This window comes from Miniopterus natalensis, chromosome 2, assembly GCF_054644295.1.
Source record: "Miniopterus natalensis isolate mMinNat1 chromosome 2, mMinNat1.hap1, whole genome shotgun sequence".
Classification (NCBI taxonomy): domain Eukaryota; kingdom Metazoa; phylum Chordata; class Mammalia; order Chiroptera; family Miniopteridae; genus Miniopterus; species Miniopterus natalensis.
The window spans coordinates 155,447,494-155,465,052 of record NC_142082.1 but is presented as its reverse complement, the minus strand read 5'-3'; the positions used below and the strand labels follow the sequence as shown (position 1 = coordinate 155,465,052).

The 17,559-nt window shown below is 42.5% G+C and overlaps 1 pseudogene; it reads right to left on the bottom strand.

Annotated features, from left to right (window-relative positions):
- Positions 1-2,487: 2,487 nt before the first annotated feature.
- Positions 2,488-2,985, bottom strand: LOC148093887 (large ribosomal subunit protein eL29 pseudogene; annotated as a pseudogene).
- Positions 2,986-17,559: the final 14,574 nt, after the last annotated feature.

Here is a 17,559-nt window from a genome sequence, read left to right as displayed (position 1 = left end):
CTTTTGCAAATGAAGGCAACAGAAAATTTGTGTTTTTGAATTGTGGCCTTGAACTCCTTATGTTCAGTTACCTCAAAATATTGATTCACATCTAGTGCATTAATTACTCTGTGTGTGACACATTTAAATGCTCAACAAATGTTTTGGGCTAGATAGATGGATGACTAAATGATAGTTAGTAAGAGTCACCAATCATTAAGTTTTACCCCAGCTCACCAAATCTCAAGATTTGGGGTTTAGGATCCTCAGGCGTGCTTGATGTTAACTTCCATCTTCTTACTTCAACGGAATTCAGGTTTTGCTTGGATTGAGATGAAACCAAAAGCAGATGCACTGTGCTTCATTGCAGCTGTGGAAGGACACTAAAAAGTACTGTTTGTGTAGAGCACAAACACTATGGTATGGGTATAACGCACAGAAAAAAAACTATGGCTTGGAGACAGTGAGCATTTTAGCATAGCCTTATCCCTAGATAGCCACCCATGATTCCAGAAGCACTGAAAAACCTCCTACCCCTGAACTTCATTCTGCCATATTCCTTATAATTCTCTAGAGGCTCATAGATTCTCTATGTCAACACAGGAAGTAAAAGTCATTGATAATATCTTCATATGATCAGACCATAAGATTAGTTTCTGAGAATCTGAACACAACTAGGCCCAGAGAAGAGACCATTTAACTTTAGTGGTCATCAGTCCATAGAACAGCTCAGACCAGCTACTTCACAACAGAAGCTAGGTATGATCCAGAGCATTCCATGTGGGCTCATAGATACCATCTCCTCATTCGACCACGAGGTCACTAAAGACATCCCTCTTCCTCATGCCCAGACTCTGTCCCCGAGAGAAGCAGGGGCAGGAGTCAGAACTCTGAAGAACTAAGTATTTTATGTAAGTGAAACTGAAGAGTTACAGAGAGACTATTTAAACTATAATACCAGACTAAGCTAATTGTACTGTCTAAAGGCCTTACTACTCAAAATGTGGGCCCGAAATCAATAGCTTCAGTGGGAGATTATTAGAAATGCAGAGCTCAGGACCCACTACAGACCAAATGAATCATAATCTGCATTTTAACCAGATCCCTAGGTGACTCATTCTTAGGCACAAAAGAGTTGGAAGCATGTTGGTCTAAAGTACAGAACTTTTTCTTGTCCCTTCCCCGTTGTCCAATATGAGTGACCAGAGAAGCTATAGCACAGTACAAAACTACATTTTATTTACACAATTCAGTGTATCTTAGCAAACTGTGAGCCTATCACAGTTGAGAGAAAATAATAGGAGCTTCCCGCATCCAGCTCTGCATCAGAAGGAGCAGGTAAAACCATGCTGGCACTTGGCTGTTAGTTTACATATCAACTCCCTCTGTTGTCAGCTGCTGTTTTCCTTCCTTCCTTCCTTCCTTCCTTCCTTCCTTCCTTCCTTCCTTCCTTCCTTCCTTCCTTCCTTCCTTCCTTCCTTCCTTCCTTCCTTCTTTCTTCTTTCTTCCTAATCCTTGCCCAAAGATGTTTTTTATTGATTTTTTTTCAGCGAGAAAGGGAGAGAGAGAAACATTGATCAGTTGCCTCCTGGATTCTCCCTGACCAGGGATCAAACCTACAACCTAAGTATTTGCCATGACTAGAATCAAACCCGCAACCTTTTGGTGCTTGATGATGCTACAACCAGCTGAGCCAGAGCAACAGCCACTGTCTTGAGTACTGAACTGAGAAGGATTCTGAATCACATCAAAGGTGAGAGGGAAAGAAAGCCATGCCAGATTAGCAATGACTGTCATGGGTAAGGGATGGGAGAGCACCCACATACCTTCCCCGTTTGCTAGCTCAGGTATAAGTGTGCTAAGGACCAACTGGGAAAGAGGAAATTATAAGTGCTTTCCAATTCTTGAAGAAAGTTTGTCAGTGAATCAAGTGGCCATATAGCAAGCCTCCTCATGACAGGACAGTACATGAGCTTCATTTTATAGGATGCCTTCTTACCTGGGATCCCACTCATTTGGTTTCAGATTCATTAAAGTAAGAGTGACCAAGAGAAAGGGTTTTGCTAAGTACAGCATCAGAAAACCAAATGATCAGGACCAGGCACACCATGCTTGTGAAAATGTTCTTAAGTTTTAGAAGCACCTGATTATAGAGGATTTGGGTCTCCTATGAATTCTTCTTTCTTTAAAATATATTTTTATTGATGTTAGAGAGAGAGGAAGTGAGAGGGATAGAGAGAGAGAAACATCTATGAGAGAGAAACATTGATCAGCTGCCTCCCGCACGCCCCCTACTGGGGATCAAGCCTGCAACCTGGGCATGTGCCCTGACCTGGAATCAAACTGATGACCTCTTGGTTCCTGGGTCAGTGCTCAACCACTGAGTTACACCTGCCAGGCTCCTAAGAATTCTTTTTTTCCTGCCTCAGGTTTATTTGTACACATAGCACAGGAGAACACCAGCTTCATGCAGACAGCGGCCCATGGGTCACACCAGTTCTCCCATTATCACACCAGCAGACAGAGGCCTCTACCATGGAGCCTCATGGGGGTGTAGGTACCTTTGGAAGCCTGAGCCTGAGGCCGAGCTGCAGCCAAATCCTCAGCCCCAGCCTGGGGCTTAGTTTGAGCCTTGGTCTTGGACTTTGGCCAACAGAACCTGAAGTCCTTGGCCGTGAGGACATGAGAATATTTCCCAAGCTTGGGGTGAGCGATGCAGGCAAGTTGACTGAGCTTCCAGCTGCTGCCCTCTAAGATCTTGGGTTTGACCTCCTTGGACTTTACGGAGGCCTTAATAGCCTTGGTACTGGCACTCATGGCCTTGGTGTAGTTGTCCTGCATCTTCTTCAGGCCCTTCTTGTGCTTCTCGGCAAAACGCATGTTCCTCAGGAACTTGGGGTCCACTCCCTTAAGAGATTTGTATCTTTGTGATCAGGGTTTCTTGATATCATTTCTGTACCATGTTCATGACTGGTTGTGCGTGGTGTGGTTCTTGAACTTGGCCATATCTGCTCCGAAGCCCGTGGCTCCCAAAGTGTCTGGGACTGAGGCTCTTATGAATTTTAATGCAAAGATATTTTTTTTGCCAAAGACACATTTCTTTGAAACTATGTTGTTTAAAAGAAATCCAATTAAGAATTTAAAAATCAGATTTTTTTTATTTCCTTCCATTCCTTAAGGCATTATAGTAAGAGCACTGGCCTAGGACTTGAGAAGACCTGGGATCCAGCCCTGATCCTCCTACATATTAGCTGTGTCTACAGGGAAGTTAATAAATCTCCCTGAGCCTCAATTTCATTGGTGACTGGTATATACAAAGCAATCAATAATTTTTTTTAAAGAAATCAATGCAAGCCTCCACCATAAATTTTATTTAGTTTGAGTACATGTTATTGTTAATAGAGGGACTCTTTCATCTGTGAAATTTTCAGGGCATCTGGCAGATACTGCAGGTGGGAAGAAGACGAGTGTTTTCTGCTAAAATTGTTTGCCTTCTGCCTTGAATTATTTCATGGCACAGAGCCTCCTGGAAACAAGAGATCAGGACGGAAGACCCCTGGAGGTCCCTGGCATCTTTAAGGTACAAAATTCCCTAAATAAATGTGAAGAGTCCTAGCTGCTTTGGCTCAGCGATTAGAGCATCGACCTGCAGCCTGAAGGGTCGCGGGTTCGATTCTGGTCAAGGGCACGTACGTACCTCGGTTGCAGGCTCCATCCCTGGCCCACGTGCGGGAGGCAACCAATCGATGTGTCTCCCTCACCTTGATAGTTCTCTCTCTCTCTGTCTCTCCCCCTCCTTTCCACTCTCTCTAAAAAAAATCAATGGAAAAAATATCCTCAGGTGAGGATTAACAAAAAAATAAAATAAAATGAATAAATGTGAAGAATATCAATAGAAGCAAAAGCACAGCAGGAATTTGCCTCTTAGCCGCCTCCTCCCAAGTGGCTAAAACCAGCAAGCAAGCAAACAAGCAAGCTCTTCAGATGGCCGTGCCTGTGCCACATCCCAGCAGGATCAGAAGGGCCAATGAAACTTGCCAGACTTGATCCCCGCGGAGCTGGTCCCCGAGTTCCCAGGCAGACTGTTCACTTCCCGATTCTCAGGGACCCATTCCAATGTCACTCACAATCAATTGCGTTTGCAGGGGGACTTCAGCAGCTACGGCGGTCCCACCCTGGATAGCTAGATAGCCTGAGGGTCAGCGATCCCAGGCCCACTCGCTTCTGGTGCGCAAGGCAGGGACGGGGGGAAAGGCTGAGGCTCCTGGCCTCCCAGCTGCCAGTTCTATTTGGGGGCCGAGAGCAGGGACAGCAGATGGGAGAGTAAAGACCTCCTCCTGCTGCAGGTGATTCACAGGGCATCCGGGCACGAGGCCCACCTGCAACACCGGTGGGAGCAGATGCCACATGGATGTCACGTGGATCCAGGAGTCCCTGCTAGTGATTGAGAACCAAATGAGGCTGAGAGGTGGCGGGGGAAGGTGGGCGTTAGTCTTCGCAGCCCAGGCCATGCTGGTGCCAAACTCACTCTTCTTCTGTTGCCCTCAGAGGCTTTGGTCTGTTTTTCCTTCGGTTAGGGCAGCTCATCTTCAGCAATATTTGCCTTCCACTGCTCCAGCTACACTTCCTGCCTCATTATTACAGGAGTCCTACCTCCCTGCCTCTTTTGTGCGACCTCTATGCCTTCTCCACTGACATTCTCACCCAGTGAGCTCCACACCTTCTAGCAGGACATGGCCACTTTCTCCCCCTCAGCACAGCAGCATGCCGGCCAGGGCCTTTGGCACCTTACTGCCTACGCAGTTGTGTGAGGCTTGGGCTCCCTGCCTTGTAGCGTGAGCCCTCACAACTGCAGAGAAATAGAGGAACTCAGCCATTTGGCTTTTTCCCACGAGACAGTCTCCAGTGGGGTTTGACCCATTTCCTCCCCTCCTTTCTCCTGGCCACAAAATGCCGTGATCAGGATACTTGGCACTGAAAATCCATCATGTGCCAGCTAGGAATTGAGGTGCCTCTTTTGGGGAGGGGGTGCGGATCCTGATGTTCCCAGCATCATCTGAGACAGATAGTGGTTCAATCTCTTCATTGTCTGAGGGGTTTTCTCCCTTCTGGACACCTTGAAGGTGGTATAATCGCTCTGCCCTTCCCTCTCTTCCTTTTTCTCCCATGGAAGGGAACTGAGGCCTCTCTCCTCATGTGATCTCTAGTCACGGACATGACCCTGAAGTCAACGCTGGTTTACCAAAGCTTATGTCTGTGCCGCCTGTGAGCCTTCCCTCTCCGCCTGGCTGGGCATTACCACAGCGGGAGTCTGGAGTCGCTTCCCGGCTCCCAGCATGTGACCCACACATGCCCAGAAGCATGAGGCACAACATTAACCTTTTAGGAGATTTTCCAGAGCAAATGAGACAGTCCGTGGCGTGTTATTTATGTCTCTTCTTTCCTCCTTTTGGTAGCAGCCACTTGGAATGGACAGAGTAAAACAGAAGTCAAAGAACTGTCTATGCATCCTTTCCCAGCCTATAATTAAGATGGAGGTTCATTTGCCATCCCAAGGACTGGTGTAATCAAGTGTATGACAGAGCAAGATTTTGGAACGTTTTTATCAGTTTTGGAACTAGAGCTCTTCTGTGGCTACATTTCTCTCTACGTCTCAGATTTCAGAGCATGGACTGACATTTCCCGTGCAGACAGGCCATCCCTTTGCTCTTCTGATTCAGCTGACCACTGTTCACTGTAGCTGCATGCAACACATTCCAGCTCTCTGGGGTTTGGAACAGCACCTCTCCTCCCCGGAGAAGGGATTCTCTGTGGGGGCTGAATTGGCAGTGCTCAAGCTTGCCTTGCGGTCGGCACGTAGGCCATCAGAAATCATCTGGGTGTCAACCTGCCAAGCTGAGGCCATCCTGGGGCATAGGGATTTATCGTTAAGAGGGGAAAGAAAAGAAGCAATTTCCTCAACTCTGCTTTGCAGGCCGCCTCCATGTAAAGGGACGCCAACGTCGCCCCAATCAGTTCCATACCTAAGTCATCCTGTTTGTGTTCTTCCAGCAGTTCAGGCCTGTCTGCTACCGGGAACAGGTGCCAAATTGGAGTGTAGAATTTTCCCAGCAGGCCGCAGCATGTGCTGCTGCCAAGGCAACTGTGGTGGGGCTGAAGGATAACGACAGAACCACAAATCCAGAAAGGGAAGAGGAGGCCGCCCTTTTGGCGTGGGCCGACTCAGGTACAAGCTGTCCCTTGAGGAAAGATGTGGGTTGGGAAGACACCCCCAGTGCCAAGGCCAGACAAGGCCAGGACAGGCAAGGCTGGGCCCCACGGAGCAGCTTCCCAGAACCCGTTTAATCAGACCAGGTGAGGACAACTGTGAGTGTGGCTGCCCGTTCAGGCCACAGTAGGCTCTGCCCAGTAGCAGCAGCTAAAAGCGCTTGGTTGCTGGGAAAGTCCTAAAAGATCTGTCTGCGTTCAGTGAGCAAGAGCTGCACCAGGTAAGCATCTAATGTGAGGTCTGATGCTAAGTGGGTGCCAGGGAGATAGCAGAGCTGTGTGCCACAGAGGGCCAGGCCTGGCATTCAGAATAACAGGAACAAAGCCATGTTGAGGTCAAAAGTCCAAGCCAAATGGACAGCAACAGAGGAGCAATTCTTTGGGGCCAGTCAGTAGCAAACACACGTTGGCATCATCTGATAGAGCGTCCTTCTCTTTATCCTTGTGAAGGGAACTCTACCCACGGCCAGCATGGTTTGCAGCACACCTAGACAGACAAGAGACCTACATCAGGCCTGCTTGCCTGTCTTTACTCAGTCTGGGCCCCACAGTTTTGCTGCAATTCTGACACCAGATCCAAGGCCAATGGGCATGAGTGCCACCGTGTGATGTCTGCCCTGGAGGCAGGGGGAGACTGAAGGCACGCTGGCCATGGCCATGGCTTTGTCCTTCCTGAGGTTTGCTTCATTTGGAGATTTCTTTAACTTCATGAAAACAACAAAATGTTTTAGTTGAGAATGACTGAACTCATAATTTAAAATAACAACCATAGGTTTACATTTTACTCTACATTAATTTCAACAAAATTGTCTGTAGCAAATTAAGAACACGTGATGAGATTTGATACGAAAGTCCTGGCCTTCATCACTGAAGAGATGAATACCGTCCCTCAGTGCACTGATTGTGCTGCTCTCATTGGGGTTTGGTTCATCTACTTCTATTGCTCTTCTTCCGCGTACATACTTTTTGGATAGAATTAAGATTTTCTGGTTTGAAGTCTGATTTGAAATTCCCACTGGGCTGAAATACAGATACCATGGAAACTCTGTGTTCTAACATTAAACATCCCCCTGGCAGCAAAAGCTTGAGATTTTCCTTTCTAAACATTGTTGAGTAGGTATAGGAGAGATGTTCTAACCAGTGACCTTTTAAGAAGGTGCAACAAAGCTATTTAATTCTACTTTTTAAAGGGACACAGTTATAAATATCTAATATTTGTATGAGGCCTGAAACTCCTCAGAACGACCCATAAAAGAGTCTTCACTTCTGTTTTTGTGTATGAGTACAGGAAAATTCAGAGATGAAATGTTCCAGACTCATAACTGATGGAGCTGACATTTGAACCCAGGCCTGATTTTAAACCCCACAGTGCCGCTGGATTCTACTCCTTTGGTGGTGGCTCTTTTGAACTACTTGTTTCTCCAAACACTTTTTGCTATAGCTTTGTAGCTTGAAACTGTATAGCTGTATTCATAATTACATAAATTAACTAATACAAAATAAACTGACTAATCAATTTGGAAAGACTCATGATGTTCTCATTTCCCGGTGGTTATTATTGTTCAATATTGTGTCTGTAGCTTAAATGCAAGAGATATTTCAGCAAAACTTTTGAGTTTGCAAAGTTTATGGAATGCGATAAAAAACAAAAACAATAAAACCACATGAGGTGCTCTGTTGATTCCTCCATTTCCATTTGGAGGTTTTAGAAGTTGTCAGATAACCCATGGGCATCATAATTCTTGCCTAGGAACTGGGTCCATTTTCTCCTATCATCTCTTTTTTTATTTCACCTTCTCATTCTTCATGTGGAGAATGTAAATCTTCTGACTCTGAGATTTCAACTTCATAAGGAACTATATTTTAAAGCATGAATAGTTCTGGTGTATCTAATGGAATGATCTCTGAGATACATAGAAGTATGAAGAGAAAGAAATATTGACCTATGTCATAACTGATTGTAAAGAGATGCTCAAAGTCCAGGCCTGTCCACAGGAAACCTGGCTGTTGCTAAGAGAAAACAAAGAGGCAGCATTTGAATTTGAAAACAGAAAATCAGAAGAGCGTCTTTAGAGAATACAAACTCTTGAACAAAACAAAAAATTACTTGGGGCACAGGTGCTGTTTTTAATCACTTAATTCTATTAAGAATATGGTATTGAGATGAAAGGGAAAGAGCTAATAGATCAATGACTGCCTGTCCACATAGTGTTGATGAACTGGATTTAGATTTGGGGCCCATTGGCTTAAGATGCTGGAATACTGGGTTCTTGGCCATGGATATTTCACATGCACAGAAAGAATGTGTCTACCTAAAGGCTAGACTAACAGAACCAAAAGGCTTTTAACTCAATATAGTAGGGGAAGGAGTAAAACAGTCAGATTCACTTGAGAAAACAGTTTTATCTGGAGTGTGGCAGATAGAAACATGGAAAGAAGAAACAGAGTAGGAAAGGTCATGGTGAGTCACAAGTATGATGAGGAACAGCCTTCAGTATCAGTGCATAGAGTATGGGCAATTCACAAGGGGAGCTGGAGATGATGATGCAGGTAGCTGGTCTTCTGTCACCGGGACCTAAGGAAACTTCAAAACAAGTGCACGCTTTAGATGAGGGATAAAGCAAGAGGCCAGGAGGCAGAAAATCAGAGCTTTCAGGAGAGTCTTTAGAGAATACAAACTCTTGAACAATAACAAAAAAATTACTTGGGGCACAGGTGTTGTTTTTACCACTTAATTCTATTAAGAATATGGAATTGAGATGAAAGAGAAAGAGCTAATAGATCAGTGACTGCCTATCCAGGTAGTGTTGATGAACTGGATTTAGATTTGAGGCCCAGGTTGTGAATTTGATCCCAGAGTAATTAGTAGTGACTTGGTTCAAGAAGTAGGCTGTGATATTTTACATGTAGACAAGGGTTATTGAGACTGGCTAAGGTATGTGCTTGGGACATGAGGCATGGAAAGTGGCTTATTACAAGGCCTATGGCTGAGACATTAATATATCATTGGACTTAATTTCATTCAGATCAATAAAATTGGTTGAAATTGGACTCAAGAATTAGATGGAATTTCTTATTCATTCATTTATTTATTCATCAATTATGAATTGAGTTCTGACTTTATTGGGGTGCTGAGAATAGAGCACTGAATGAAAGAGACAATACCTTTCAATAATGAAAGGGTTACTAAAAAAGAGGAGGGGGAGCCCAGCCAGCATGGCTCAGTGGTTGAGCATCGACCTAGGAACCAGGAGGTCATGGTTCGATTCCTGGTCAGGGCACATACCCAGGTTGTTGGCTCAATCCCCAGTAGGGGGCATACAAGAGGCAGCCAATCAATGACTCTCTCTCATCATTGATGTTCCTATCTCTCTCTCCTTCTCCATTCCTCTCTCTGAAAAAAAATTATTATTTTTTAAATATATCTTTATTGACTTCAGAGAGAGGAAAGGAGAGAGAGAGGGAGACAGAAACATCAATGATGAAAGAGTCATTGATAGGCTGCAGCCCTGAACCCGAGCATGTGCCCTGACCAGAAATCGAACCCTGATCGCCTGGATCCTAGGTCGATGCTCAACTGCTGAGCCATGCCCAGCTGGGCTGAAAAAATATTTTTTAATAGGGAGGGGAGAGATAAATATAAACAGGTGAAAACCTTAGATGGGGAGGTGGTCAGGGTAGGTATCTCTGTGGGTGTAAAATCTGAATGAAATCTTGAATTATGATATGGATCCACAATGTGAAGTAATGGAGACATAATGATCCAAGCAGAGGGAACCATATTCACAATGGCCCTGAGGGAGGACTATGTGGAAAGTTTCAAATGAACAATAAGCCAGAGTAGCTGGAGGATGGTAAATGAGGGGAAGGTGGAAAGGAATGAGGTTGGAAAGGTAGATACGGCCTGATCATGTAGCTATTTGAGGGTAGTGGTACAGTTAATGGTAAGGAGTTTAGGTTTCTGAGTAAAATAAGAAGGCTTTGGACCTCTATAAAACTATCAATGGATTTCTCAGTAGAAATTTTTCAGGCCAGAAGAGGGTGGGATGATATAATTAAAATATTGAAATAAAAATTTCTGTCAACCAAGAATACTATACTTGGAAAAGCTGTTCCTTAGAAGTAAAGAAAAGATAAAGACTTTCTCAAACACAAATGCTAAGAAAGCTCATTATCACTGATTCTCTAATATTGTGTAAATCACTTACAAGTTTAGTTTAAAAGTTTTTAAAAAAACATATTAAACTAACCATAACTAAAATAATTTGTGAGTGGATTTACTAACCAAAAAAAGCTATAAATTCTGGTAACATCAGTAACCTAAATCAGAATTCCATGGGAGATTTAAACCACACCAAAAATTATTTGAGTGACTCTTTTTTCAATTTTTCTAAGGATGATATGTAGCTAATACTATTCTAGACTCTTAGGAAAGTTAATTCATTATATATATAATGGGTACATTAGGGCAATAGGGCTTAATTATTATGGAGAATCCTTGATAAGAATAGCTGCCATAAATCAATGACCATGATATTGTATGGTGCCTGCAATAGGTAGAATAAATGGGGATATATAGGAGAGATCCTCCTTACCATCACTCCCAGTTGGGAAATTTGTGCTTTCTGTTCTTACAACTCTGGCCTCTGTGAGTCTAGAGGTCCTAGTTCACAGAAGATGTGCTCCAGCACAAAGAAGGAGTAAGCCAATAAAGAGCAAAACGTGTTATCTAGCAAAAAGTGGATTCAATTTAGGAAAAGAATGAAGAGAAGACTTAAAATAATAGCTACACAACCTACACTGAGTGCAACCTGTACAGTTTGGAACAGCAGGATGGCAGGCTTAGGAGGCAGGTATCTAGACTCAGTAGGGTAGATATTATAAGCATCCAGAAAAAAATTAAGAATATGCATATGGAAATTATGAAAGGAACAATTAAAAATATATATTTGGCTAAAAGTAGAAAAAATATATAAAACCACTCAGGTAAAAATAAGTACTATGAAGGAAAAAGAGAGTTGGTGATGGAGGATGCTCGCCTAGCTAAGGCATTTAAGGAAGGCCGGAACAGATACATGAATTAAAGGAGTAAATCGTGAAATTAAGAAGGTAGAGTGCAGGGGAGCATTCAAGGGCAACAGCAAAACACAAAGAAATAGAAAAGGCATTAGTATGTAGAAGGTCAGTGGGAGGGGGAGGAGTGGGTGTTGGGTATTTGAAGAATAAAGAGATACATGAAAGAAGCCAACTAGGAGCAGCAAACCAACTATTAGAGAAATGAAGTGGCAGTGCCAAGCCATGCTGTGTGCCCATTTGAGGTTTGTGGTCATAAATTTGAAGTGAGATTGTTCAGCGAGGTTATATAATTTTTTTTTTCCAGAAATGTTAAGACTTGAGCATGTAGGCACAATATAGTATATAATCAGAACCTGAGTTTAACCAGGTGAGCATGATGGAAGAATAAAAGAAAGAGATTTGAGATGCTTGTAAGTTATCCCAGTACTGGAACTTAAGCTAAGGAAGGAAGTAGGAACATGTAAGGGGGTGATTGATAGTGAAAATTTTCTAGGTTCAATCGATTAAAAAATGATCTAACCCTGTAGGAGAGGATATAGTTTATCTGCATGTCAAAAAGATGTACACAATTGTGTAGAAATGTATAAGCTTGAGGATGGGAACACCAGACAGGCATGAGTGGTTTTAAGAAAGAGAACATGCTTGGGGCCAGCTGGCAGAGAAGATCCTTTCCTGACCCAGATCTCAAAACAGTTTAGAAGCCTACTCCAACAGGAGGGCATCTGTAGGGAGTCTCATTTGGCTAAAAGTAGAGCCTCTGACAAATTCTTGTCTTACTTGGCCAACAGAATCATCAATCAGTAAGTGGAGGGAGAGACAAGGGGCATTTCTACTTTAATAAGGAAGAATGTCTTGGTAAAAAGTGAAATTGATAGGAATATAGAAAGAAAATAGTCTGATTGCCTTGCCTGCTCTAAATGAGCCCTGTTCTTTGGGTTCATGAGATCACTGAATCCACTATTGGTGATTTTTATAGAATTATAAAAAAAATAAAATATCATCAATAGATAAAGGTTCTGACTTCAAGAAAAAAAAGCTACCTTCTTTTTCTGCCAAATAGCCAAAGGACTGCTGGAGAAAAAGATAATCAGATGGCAAATAAATAGGTGTTGACCTTACCCAAAGGAGGACGATTAGCCAATCGAAAGAGATTTCTGGTGGCAGTTGACAGGAAGCAGGAGTGAAGGATTAACATGAAGAAGCTATAATGCTAATTGCAAATGGCCCCAAATGTTGGTATTGTGAACTAAGTCTACCAATGACAATAAATTTGTTTAAAAAGCTATATTGTTTTGTGTACTTATATGCACTAGCATTTATATACTTCATTTCTAATCCTTAAAGCAACTATAAATGGAATTCTTATATTTACCTTAGAGCTCAGAAAACTGAGGTTAGACAAAGTAACTGACCTCCCTGAAGTCTCATAAGATATAATAGATCCAAGATTCAAACCAGGTTAATCTCCCTCCAAAGGTCATTCCACGGTGTCATTTGCATCTGAAGAACAACTCCACGTAAAATGTATGTGAGAGAGCTTTGCAGTGATAAAGACTGTTTTTAGTTGGCAGAAAGCTCATTTAGAACTAACAGCATGGTTTGGTCATCACAAAACCTAACATTATCTTAGTTTGCATCAGCCTAGAGTCAGAATCGGGAATGGTCACCATTTATCTCAGTCATATCTATAGTATTGTGTCCAACAACGAGTACTGTGCTTGAAAAGAGATACAGACAAACCAAATTATATTTGTAAAGAAATGACCAATTTAATGGAAATTCAAAATCATGTTGAAGGCTTATCAAAGGAACTAGGCACATGGAAAAGGGAATGCTTAGGGGGACTATGATATCTTCCCTAAAATATTTGACAGGGTTCCTTGTGGAAAGAGAATAGGCTTATTCTGTATGACAACCAACTGATAGAACAAGAAATAATTGATAAAAATCAGAGATCCAAATAAAGTGGGTGTACCTGCAAAACATACTAAGTTCCTCATCCTTGTATGTTTGCCAGTTACTGAGAATGGATATTACGGGGGACTTTAAGCCTCAGATTTGTGATTATGATACATGGCTTTTATATTCCTTTCCAACACTACGATTATATGATTCCATGACTTCTCATTTTAAAAAAAACAAACACACAATTTTCTTTTTACACACAACTATATAGATTCATAATGCAGAAATGCTATTACATCATACCTGATTTTTTAAAAAGTAAAATCTGATGCTTTTCTTTTCCTTTTTAAAAAATAATTGGATTTCTACTCTTAGTCTTTCCACTCCATTCATTTCAGTAGCTCCATACCTCCAAGGGTTCAAATCCCAGCTCTGCAGCTTACTGATTGTACATCCTTGAACAAGTTACTTAAATTCTCTATAATATTCCTACCTCGTGAGGATCAATGAGCTGATACTTGTGAAGCACTTGGAACTGTGCCTAGCATGTGGTAAGCACTAGATAAATCTGAGCCACATTACTCCCCATGTCAATCCCTGCATGTCACTGGCAGAGCACTAATTGACTCTAATGGCTGCATAATGTTCTGTAATTTACTCAGTCCCTCTTCCTTAGATGAGAATTCCCTTTTTCCCCAGTTTTCCTCCTCATACAAATAGCACTGCCATATATGTGTGTCTTTTGTACTGCCGTTTTTATTTCTATGAAATTAGAACAGGAGTGGATTGCTAGATTGAGAGCTATATGTATTTTTAATTTTAAGAGATGTTGCCATTTTGCCATCACCAAATAAGGCTGTAAATCTTTATATTTCCTGCAGTAATGTATAAGAGTACACTTCTGCCTACATTCCCACCAACAATAGGTAGTAGAGGTCCTTTTAACTTTTGCCAGAGTAATAGATACTGGTAAAGTGATATTTCATTGTTTCTTTAATTTGAATTCCCATAGTTTTAAGAAATTCGAGTACCTTTTCATATTGGTTAGCCATTTAACTCATTTTTCTGTTGGGCCATTTGTATTTTTCTTGTCCACTTGTAAGACCTCTTTGTAGAGCATACCTATTAAATTCTTATGTAACTTTCCTTAAAACAACTTTGACCCTAACGCTGGCATGGCCACGATGGGCTCACTTCTGCACTGTCATTTCTATCTGAATCTTTAACAACAACAACAACAAAATATACATATATATATTGGTTTCAGAGAAAGAGGAAGGGAGAGGAAAAGAGAACAACATCAATGATGGCAGAGTCATTGATCGGCTGCCTCCTGCACACCCCTTGCTGAGGATCGAGCCTGAAACCCAGGCATGTGCCCTGACCAGGAATCGAACCGAGATCTCCTGGATCCTAGGTCTATGCTCAACCTCTGAGCCATGCTGGCCAGTCTTCTATCTGAATCTTTCCCCCTCTTCCTCTCTCTTGAGTAGCTGGGATAGAGACTGGCCTGTAAGTAAGTGAAGGATTCAACGAAAACACAGTGGGGCTCTACTCCAGAGAAGCATGTTACCCCAGAGTTCATGAGAGAAGAAACAAGGACTAGATGATGGGGAAACAGGATGAGAGACTAATCTGCAGAAGCCAGAGATACAGAATCACGTCAGGATCCCAGGGCCATGAGTGTGGAGCCAGAAAGATGAGACCAAAGCAAGGCGGTCAGGGTGAAGGGGCAGTGGTGTGGGCCATTCACTTAAAATGCCCATTAGTGTTTAAAACATTTTTTTATGAACTAGCAGGAATACAGTGTTGTGGTAGATGGACCTGGCTGCAAATGCTCAGTCAGGGACAGATAATCGGCCTGTTCCAACCCTTTATTAAAGCCTTGGTGCCTAAATAGCAGAGTCCCCGGTACTTTAACTTGATCTTCAAGGTCTAAAATCCGATCTGACCTTTTATTCCTCACTTGGCATTCTATTCTTTTATTGCTCCTCAAATTCCTTTCATCTTCAGGTTTTGGCCTGGAATGCCTGTGTCTGCCTCTCCTTTGTGCAAATTCTGTTCATTTTTAAAGCCTCTGTTTCTCTGAGTGCTGTCCTGACCACTCTAGCCTGATGTGAACTCTCCCCATTCTGAACTCTCACAGTAATTATTATCTGCCCACACATTTGGCAATTGGTCATTGTCTCCTTGAGATCCTTTTGGAAACAAAACCCCCTCCAAGCCAGCTTAAGCAATAAAGAAATGTATTATCTCATGTAGCAGGAAGCTCTGCATTCAGTCGGACAGGCTCCAAGGTTGACTCAGGGATTCAACTACGTCATTGGAGACCCATGTGTTCTCCACTCTGCCATCCCATGTCTGGTTTCTTCATGGTCATATGATGGCTGCCGAAAGCAGCTATGGCCGCACTATTCTTCACTTACATTTAGCAGCAGAGAGCGGGAACCCTCTCCCTGAGCAGTGGCTATCAGCCTCCTTAAGCCTGGTTGAGCCAATATTTCTCATATGCCTACTGCTGGACCAATACAGCAGCACAGGGGATCTCGCCTGTTAATTGCTTTACTAAGTAGGACTTACACCTGGTCTGGGGAGGGGGTCGTCTTCCCCTCTGTCACCTGGGTGGAGTGGATACTTGAATAAAGATGGGCTTCTGGTAGGAATCAAGAAGGGGGGTGACGAATGCTGCATAGTCGTAGGTTGCCCTGTGACAAGTGTTCTTTATCTTGAGTTGATATTTATACCTTTTATTGTCACCTTTTCACACTTTTTATATCTTTTCTCTTCAGGTAGATTGCAAACACCAGCCTATATCTTACATTATGTAACCTCCAATTGACTTTGGAGGGAAGTCAATATATTGACTTTCTTGTAGATATGTTGGTAAGTATTTATTGTTTGGGTTTAACTTCTCTGAGAGTGACCTACATTCTCTGCCTTACTAGCACCACAGAGGATCCAACTGAGGCTGCTAAGGTTCAGATGATAAACAAACCTGTAGGGTTCTGGGGAGCCCAAGCACAGAAAGCTGGAGGGCTGTTTGGAGTCATGTCTTCCCTACCTCTGCCTCAGGAACTACAGTGGACATTGTACATCAAACACTGATTCAAAGAGTAAGACCAAGGAGACTGAAAACTCTGTAATGCAATGGATCTCTTCTTCCTTGATACTAGCACATGAGTGCACCTCGCTGCTGAGAACTGCGAAGCTTGCCTTAGCTACAAAGCATGCATTTTATAGCATTCCTCTCAGGAAAGACAGTGACCACGAAAACTGATATTCAAGATAGTTCATTTATTTACTCATTTAACAAACATCTCTTTTTTGAGTACTTGTTACCAAACTCTGTACGAGGCACAGGATATATAAAGTTGAGTGAGAAATTATTCCTGCCCTCAAGCTGCTCATTAGTGGATGTGCTATAACTTCTCCAAATTTGGTAGCAGTTATTTCTGCATGGTCACCGAGTGCAGACCTCAAACCATCACCCCGAGTGTCTGCTCTAGAACCAGGTGTTTTGCTGTGGATACTTTTCTGGTTTTGGTTTAAGGAGTAAAGTTCCATTCTCTATCCAGTGTCTAGCCCAAGGTGAATCACTTAGCTCAGCTTCTACATGACTAAAATGGGAATTAATACTGCCAGCCTACTTCTAGTACTAGCTATAAAAGCCATTACCCATGCGTGAGGCATACTTCTGACAGCCGAAGCTGGAGAATATCATTAGCAAAAGTATAATAAGATTGGGTGAGGTGGTTAAGAGGTTTCTGAATGAGTCAGGCCTCTGGCACAAAATTTATTAATGAGTCATTTTCCTTGCCTCGCAGACACTGTGGCAGAAAATGAAAGAAGAAGCAGCCACTCAATGTCTGTTTTTAAAAAATGTATTCTGGCCCTCAGTCCACCACAATAGATTTCAACACATTTTAGCATTTTAGACCTAATACTTGTCACCAAAGCATTTTCCTGGTTTCTTTCGATTTGGAAAAAGCAAAGGAGGTCTTTTCTCCAGGAATGGGGGAATTGGTTTTCATCTCCTCCTAGGGATTTTAGATAATAAATTCCTAGTGGCCAGACATGGCATCTATTACCTTGTTCTGTGCAGCACCCAAAATTCAAATCTAATTGTGCCAGCCTTTACTAAAAGCTTCTTAATGACAATGATCATGACCAGTCATTGACCCCACATTCCCTTGTCTCATACGACTTTACTGGCTTCCATCTTTATTTTGTAACAGCTTCCTACCCGCATAGCTATATCCTGGGTCTTTCTGTAGCTTCCCCAACCAAGATTTAAAATTAGTTCTTTCATTTTTCCATTATAACCTCCTCATC